Below are 8,476 nucleotides of genomic sequence, written 5' to 3' on the forward strand. Positions count from 1 at the left end.
GGAAACAATTTAATTCAATTAGCAAGTTCTTTGGCCCCAAAATTCTTGGTCCAAATTAGCAAGCCAGCCCGAAGTGAAATGAAGAAAAAGGCTGACCCACATTTGGGCGGCGATGCGGTGCACACAAATCGAAATCAAGGCGTTAACAGAAAACACAATAATATGCGGCAGCAGAGGAAAAAGTGGTGCGTCAACATCTAAATTGCGTGGGAAAGAAAGCGAAAGACTTTGTTGCATGCTTTCAGGCTGATGAAAATTTATGCACAGACTTTCGTGGGCCTTTCCCTGATCATGATGTGTGTGCTCCACTCCACTAATATGAAATCAATAAATTGTGAGCATTTTTTTTATTGCCATCAGGACACAGGAAAGCAGCCTTGTTTTTATTTACTCGATTTGGGTTTCTTATTCGCATTTTTTTGCATAAAGGATAAAGACGCCAAAGCGGGCAAAAGACGATGATGCTGCTATCCTAACTGGGTCTGGATTGGGATTGCGAAATAAGGAAAGCGAAACTGCCACGCTCTGCGAGTTTATCAGCGCACCAACCACTCGAGGAATAATGATGTCTGCCGGCAGGGTCGGGTAACAACGCAATGGCAATGGCAATACAACAGTGCACTGAATAGAAAAGAACATAGCTGAACAGAACAGAACAGAACGAACAGTCACTGTGTGGGCAAAGGCCAAGACAATATTGTCATGTCTCATATTAAATATGCCTTTCACCTCCCTCCTACGTATACTGCTGCAATTGTATTCCTTAAACAATAAAGCGGCAGCAAGTTGTGAATGTTTCAGTTGCCAGCAAATTCTTTTTGTCATGGCAACAAAAATTGAGCGGGGTAAATAAGTTTGTGAAACAGTGCAGCGATTATATGAGATTTAGGAAAGGAGTAAAGGTTCTCAGATTTTAAAGTAATCAGCTTTTGAAAGGCTTAAGCTTCCAGTTTGCCAGTCAGCTTACAAATAAACTTTAACAAACGGAGCAATAAAACTGAAGAAGGTAGAGAGCATAATAGTTAATTTTTTCTGCCAAAGTACAATTTCAGAACTCGAACAAAATCGAAGGGCAATAGCATCAAGAAAATAAATGGCTTTGTAACTCGTGTTGTTCTACAACTTGATTGAAAAAGTTTTTCATTTTTTCATCAAGGTATTTGAATTTCTTTCACGGATTTCCCATTGAACTGTAGTTACTAAAAGTAACTAAAAACTGATTAATCTCCCTTTTTTTGCTTTTTAAACTAAAAGGCCTTTACAAAATGCTCTCTTAAATTTAAAGCATCTTTTAACCCACCCATGGAAACCCAAATGGACCGACCTCTTCGCACATTTAACTTCCCCATTGATGCCATGGCATAAGTCCCGCCCTCCTATCAACAGCCGGTAAATACAGGCCAGGTCAGTTTCGGACAGTAATGAACTTATGCAAATGAGTGAGTTATACCGCGTACAGAATATTGCATTTCAATCAATATCCCGGAGTCTGAATGGCATTTGCATTTATGCGACTTGAACTCAATATGGGCAGGTGCATTTGTCAAGTAGGAGCTCAAGTGTCGGTGGCGCTAGAATGGCAACTGTAAATTTAAGAGAGTCCCTTTAAAGAAGAAAAAATATATGTATTTTTTATTACCATCCATAAAAATATATTTAAGCATTAAAAATACATGGCAACATTCTTTGTCCCTTTAAAAGTGAAAATCAAACATATGTCAGACATTTTTACGACACAACTTTCACCCGCTGCGGGTTTATAATGTAAGTTTAATCATAAAACAATGTGTGGAAGTATTTTTATATAATTTAGTTTGCATGGAAATCTGCGCTTCATCCGCTGGTAGACAGATGGGCAGGGCGAAATTACCGGCGGATCCGGGGAAGGCTCCTCCGCAGCAGCTGTTGACGAATGTCCTGGCCCAAGGGTTTAGGGTTACGGGTCTGCCGCTCGATCCTGCCGCGATTCGCCGGCTCTACGGTTCTACGCTGGGCGCATTGGGCACCGGCAAAGATAAAGTACATTTCTGTGATAAATATAACAACAAGTACCCAAGGCACGCACAAGGGCCCAACAGGGCTCGGGTGAAAACGCATCCAAAATTTCATGCCCAACCTTGGTTCCGGGATATACACACCGAAAAACACGTCTAAATTAAAGTTAACTCGCTTTAAATTACACAAGATTCGACATTTTAAGTTTAAAACTTTTCAATTTTATTAAAAGCTGGAAACTCAACAAGGTTATGTTTATGTTCCTAATTAATAGGATTTAATTTTTTTTTAATTAGCAAATAAATTAGTATGTTAGTAAATTAGTAAATAAATAAATAAATAAATATATATATGAATATATATTGAAAAAAGAATTTCCTTTTACTGATTCCGAAAATCTCTCTCGGTGCACTTTTTGGCAGCTGTTATAATGATGCCAACGATACATCATCGCAAAATGCTAACATTTTCGGCAGTCCCGACAGTCAACAGCTGTTGCCGCTGATGAATCCTTTGGGTCCGGCAAGCCAAGGGTATCCTTTTTGCCTTTGCCTGCGTCGGTGGAGCCAGTGAGCCCCTCCTCTACTATCTAATATTTCAATATTTTTCGCATAAAAATGCGCAAGTTATTTTTCATATTCTGCCACACCTCTTATCGTTCCCTTTTTTCGTGCTAATTTTCCTTCCCAAACCAAATAAATCGTAGAAAATTCCAAATGTTTGCCCCTTAGACAAAGATATCGGCGGCGTTCAGAGCAACAACAACATAATTAACAGCCATAGAATATTCAAGACACGCGCTGAATGTTCCTGTTTTTCCATTTTCCACCACTCTCTTTGTCCATGAAAGAGTTTGCCGTTTGTGTTTGGTCAAAATTCTTTTCTGTTTTGGGAACACACACATTTATGACTTGTTTTAATTTGTTGTGCGTGCTTTGTATATGGGAAATCTGCATTTCCGACCAATTCATTTTGAAAAATTGGAAAGCTACAAAAACCCAGAGTTGATACTGTGCCAGCAGGAGGAATAGAAATGCCGAAAGGAGAGTGGCCCAAAAGCCGCTTAAAACCAATGCCATGCGTGGAGAAAAATTAAAAGTTTTTGTCTGAAGCACTATCCTCTTTCAGTGAGTAATGCGCTAAGGCAGAGAAAACCGAAAAGAGCGTTACATAAAGGTGAAAAACAAAAAACAACTAACCTAAAGAGGAAATTAATGATAAGACTAAACTATTGCGCCTGGCTTTTAATAGGAAAGTCGGAAATGGCCTTGGAAATTGGTCGCAGCTTTTGAAATAATAAGATTTTAAAAATGTTAATGATGTAATTGGCAGATAAGTAAAATATATATATTTTTTAACATTTAATTTATAAAATCCTTGCTTATTTTTCTGAGTTTAATCATACAATTTCTGTGTTAGATTTAAGCTTTTAAATGCCTGGTTTTTCTTTAATAAATAAGCAAAACATGTTGTAAACCACTACGCACTTTGCGGTAACTTGTAATTGGATTAATAGTTATAAACAAAACTTGTTAAAAAAAAAAAATGCATTAACAATGCAGTTGATGTCCAATGATGTCAAATGATGTGCAAAAATCCCCATAAAAGCATTAACAAGCAAGGTGTTGCATTGCATTAGGCTTAACGCCACTCTAGCTAAAAGTCAAGTACAGCATTTTTAGATGAAAAAACAAGTGTTCTATTGGAAAAACCAACCAAACCAGAGGAAGAACCCTTAAAATAGATAGACGTCAAAAAGATTTAGGACTTTGCACTCTAGTAAAAAATAATGAAAATAAATATTTTACTTAACCCAATATTTCAAAATGGCCTTAGATGTTTTCAAAGAATCAGTCAATCAATCGGAACCATTCCGAATCGTTAACCAAAATAGAACTCTATTATTAATAACTTAACACTCTTCATCTTCGACGGACAACAATGCGGCTGATGATTAGGCGGCTTCAAGTCAATTTATAAGGGCAGATAAAGCAGGGAACCCTCGGTCAGAGCAGAATGGAATAGGCAAGCCGGTGAATATATCTTGGTCAGCAGACAAAAAGCTTTCATTAATTCAATATGCTTACGGGGGAGGTCAACTATCATTAACTAGCGCTGCAGACAAGCATCGTTCTAATGATGAAGACGACTATAACCGAATGGGAGTGCGGGTGCTGGTGTGTGTAAGTGTGTATGTGGGAATGAATTAGTTTGCATTAAGTATACGCCGCAGTGTACACAGCAGACGCTGAGCAGGATTTAAGAAGTGAACGTGAGTGTGAGGCAGGACTTATGACTCTCGCTCATTTGGCTGCCGTCGTAGAGTGCCAGAAGCCCTTGGGGAGATTAAGTTCCAGCCCGCTCCCCTCCCGAGAGACTGTGTGTGTGTGAAGCATGGAATATTAATTCCTTAAGTAATTCACAACATTTGCAACTAATGTTTGTTAATGAGCTTCGCCACATCTCCCCGCATCCTGGCACTGCCTGGGGTCAAGGCGAGTGCTGCGGGATGTCTGCAGCTTTCCGACTTGTTAAATGCTGGAATTACCAAAGTGGAAAAGTGAAAAGGTCTCTCAATAAGCCCGGCACTCCTCGGGGTGACTGGAAGCTCCTGACAGCCTCGGTCTCAAAGCCACACACAAAACGCTTAATGAAATAATTATGTAAAGCAAACAACCTGTCGTTATATGCCCACCTTGGCCATCACTTTTGCCACAGAGACTTGCTTTTGACTTTCATTAATTTGATGATATCCAATCTTAATTATTATGCATTTAATTAGATGGCTTTTATATGCGGAAAGCTGTGTAATTTAAATTACACTTGGTATTTTGTAACGAACTAGGACTGTGTTTTAATGAACCGTTTTATCATTGAGTAACCATTTCCACATTTAGAACGGGATGACTACACATTGAAAATAATGCCGAGCATGGCAACTATGTCACAGCACCTAAACTAGTTTATCGCATGCTAATCAGACCGCTCCTCCATTTAGTATGCAACAAATAGCGGGGAGAATTCCACTCACCGGCAGGTGGGGGCTTGTAAAATAATTTGAAAACACGGCATTAGCGTAATGAAGCATGGAAAAGTGGGAGCGAAAGTAGGTGAAGCTGTCGGCAAGCAGGTGAAAAGCGCACATAAATGCCAGGAGTTATGCAAGTCCTTAACTTTCATGAGTATGCCACGCTGACAGACGAGCGTTTTGGGGGCTTGGGTGTTGGCAAAGGGGATGGTAAGGGGTTGAGAAGGGTGCCGCTAAAGAAAAACTGTTGTTGCAAATGCAGATAGCACTGACTGTTGGCTGGGTGCAAGTGGCGTATCACACATGTTTGTCATGTGAATGGCACTGCCTCAAAGTGTCTGTCCGGATTCAGGTTGAGTGCGAGTTCTCTCACAGAACTTTACACCACAAACATACTTACACAGAAACAAATAAGAGTTACTTTTTTTTTTAATATTTGATGAAGGCATAATTCAAATTTAAATTCTAAGAAATTCCTTTTCATTAATCAATCAATTTACAAATGGTAAGTGAAATATTTAGTAAAATAGTTTTAAAAAAATGTTTTACCCATTCTATCTACACAAAAACAACGATTAGCCAATGGCTTATATTGCTACAGACCTAAAATACGACCATTGCCTAAGAAATAGTCGTCCAAATTTAAATGTAAAATATAATATGCTTCAGAAGTTTCAGAAAACAATTCTTTTACCGTAGGACAGTTCTACGAGCTGAAACAAATACAAGCTATTTTCCCAACAAAAAAATTAATCAGAACTCAATTCAAAGTTTAAAAAATAAGAGAACCAAGAAGTTATTTTTAATTATTATTATTATTATTATTATTATTATTATTATTATTATTATTTTTATTAACAGGCTTCGCTTTTGTTGCACATATAATTCAAAAACATTGTAGTAAGATATTTAGTTAAAGACTTTCAAAAATGATCTAAAAACAATCAAGCGACACAAACCCGAGTTATTACCAAAGACAAATAAGTACTATATCTTTGAAAGCTATTCCGCAAGACAAAGCTTAAGTTTACACATGATATCCTCATAAAATTTAAAAAAACAACTAATACGGGTCCATCTTAAGACATTTTTATAAGCTCTTTTACTCTAAAACATATTGCATAGCTAGGCAATAGAGATCTTCATTTTTCCTAGTGCACTCATACCCAGCCGGAAAGCCTCGTATTCTTATTCAGTGCGTAATCTTCACCTTTTTCACAGTTTTTCCGTGCACTTTTATTGCATCCTTTTGCGGCGGGTCCTCGTCGGCTGAGACGCAGGAGCCAGAGCTTGTATCGACAAAAGTTGCACCTTGAATTTGCCACTTTATGCCGCGAGTTCCCCACACTTTGCCGCCAGTTAAGTAGTTGTAAGCTGCATAATGTATTTACGCAAGCACCGGAAATTGGGTGCCACGAGCTGGGTGGCATGGCAGCCATCGTACTAAACGCGCATAGACAAGTGTGATCCCCTGCGGATGCCGACGGGGACGTGGCTTGCGGATGCGGATGCGGAGGTGGATGAGGATGGGGATGTGGATGCGGGCACTCTTTGGTTTCTGCTGGCATATTTTATGGCGTTCTGAATCCAGCTAAATTGCAACAACTCGCTGCTGCAGAGCGAATTTGATTAATATGCAACGTGAACGTAGTTCAGCAAGCTGTAGTTTACGGCGCTGCAGACTACCACTTATATGGCTGAGATTTTAAACTTTTTCGGTAAACTAAACGTTTTTGAAAATGTTGATAAATATAAAATTCTATCTTTGAAACCAATAAAAACCGGTTAAATTTAATAATTAACTAAACTCTGATTTTCTTAAAACATTAAGCCCAATTTACCAATTTTCGTTTTCGTGAAAATGCTGTATTAATAAAAAACCAAATATATTTCTGCTATCCACTGTATATGCAGATGCTGGCAATTTTGGCATTTCTTTGAATGACATTTGTATGTTAATTTCCTGTGTAATTGGCCAACGTTTAGTTTTTAAAACTGACTCGGCACGACAGAAAGGCGCAAAATAGAATGAAAATATAGAATTTTTGCGAAGAGAGAGACCAGAAGGATAGGTGGGATTTGACGTTCATGGAGTTCAGGGCCCAAAACCAGACGCAAACTGGTCCATTTCCTTGCCCTCATTGTCATAATCATCAGCAGCGTAGTCATCATGCCAACCGCCACCAGGCAAATTTTGTGCGGCAATATGCAAATTAACTTAAATGTCAACGTTGGTAAAATTTTAAAAACGACAAACGCAGAATTCCATCCGAAAAAGGGTGGCCACCGAGAGCAGTGGAAATTTGCTGGAATTGTGCACCAAATTCAGGGACGGGCCAGGAGAGATAGAGATGGTGACAAACTGCAAACGTCAACCAATTTTTTCCTCTCTACTTTCGAATGTACAGAAGCCGGGAGTGAGTGAAACTCGGTGACAATGATGTTAACTAGAGTGTGAAAACTATGATTGGCTGACAACGAGGTGTAAGGATAGGAATGGAATGGCTCCATGTACGCCCTGATTTATGCCATACTCTTGCTCATCTCACCGCTCAGAGGTCGGCACCTGCATCATTCCACTTTTCTCGGCTTGTCAACCACTTTGCGTACGCTTGTTGAAACAAATGCCACAAACGATTTTCATTTTCATTTTCTCTCTGCTTATACATCCCATTTTCCTTTCAAGACCGACCTGCCTCAAAACTCTCGTGATGCTAATATTTTTCAGGCTCTCAGAATCTAGGTTTGCTAATGCACAAATTCTGGCACTTTAATATGATGATAAATACCTCTATTAAGCTGAGTAATGGTGTATCAACAAAAAATGCAAAAGAGAATAATCTAATTGGTTCGACTAGTTTTTATAATTCCATTAAGACAAATTAGCATTAATTACACATAAAAATATATAAGCTTTTTCCGCATAAAGGGGTAATAAAATTAATTTTAACACAATGTGTGAGTGCATACTTTAAAATTCACAAAAAGCCATCGACTGCTGAATTGAACAAGTAATAAACTGAATCATATCTAGCACAGTTGGCTTATGCATGGCCACGCCTTCTTCCTGCCCAATAACCACAGAAAATTACTGTTGAATTTATTTCAACAAAAGTTGCACGCTGGGCTATGTGGGTTGGAAATATTTTGACATCCAGTTGGTTTGCCAAACTCGCCGGGCTTGCATCAGTTTAATGCGTTGTTAGTAAGAATATATTGTGTCCTTTTTTTTTTTTTGCTTGCCCTTTTTTCTGGACCATTTACGGCTGTGTGTGGATAGCGGCAAAGTCATGAATGAATATTTAACAAACTTGTCAGCAATTCTGAGGCGACATTTGAATATATGAGTTGTCTGACTTGGGCCAGGAAGAAAAGACAGAATGCATTTTTAGGAAAGCCTTTCCTGTATTCTAGCCTGTCAAAACTTTAATTAGAAAACAAGTTAGTTAACAA

This window comes from Drosophila gunungcola, chromosome 3R (assembly GCF_025200985.1).
Source record: "Drosophila gunungcola strain Sukarami chromosome 3R, Dgunungcola_SK_2, whole genome shotgun sequence".
Classification (NCBI taxonomy): Eukaryota; Metazoa; Arthropoda; class Insecta; order Diptera; family Drosophilidae; genus Drosophila; species Drosophila gunungcola.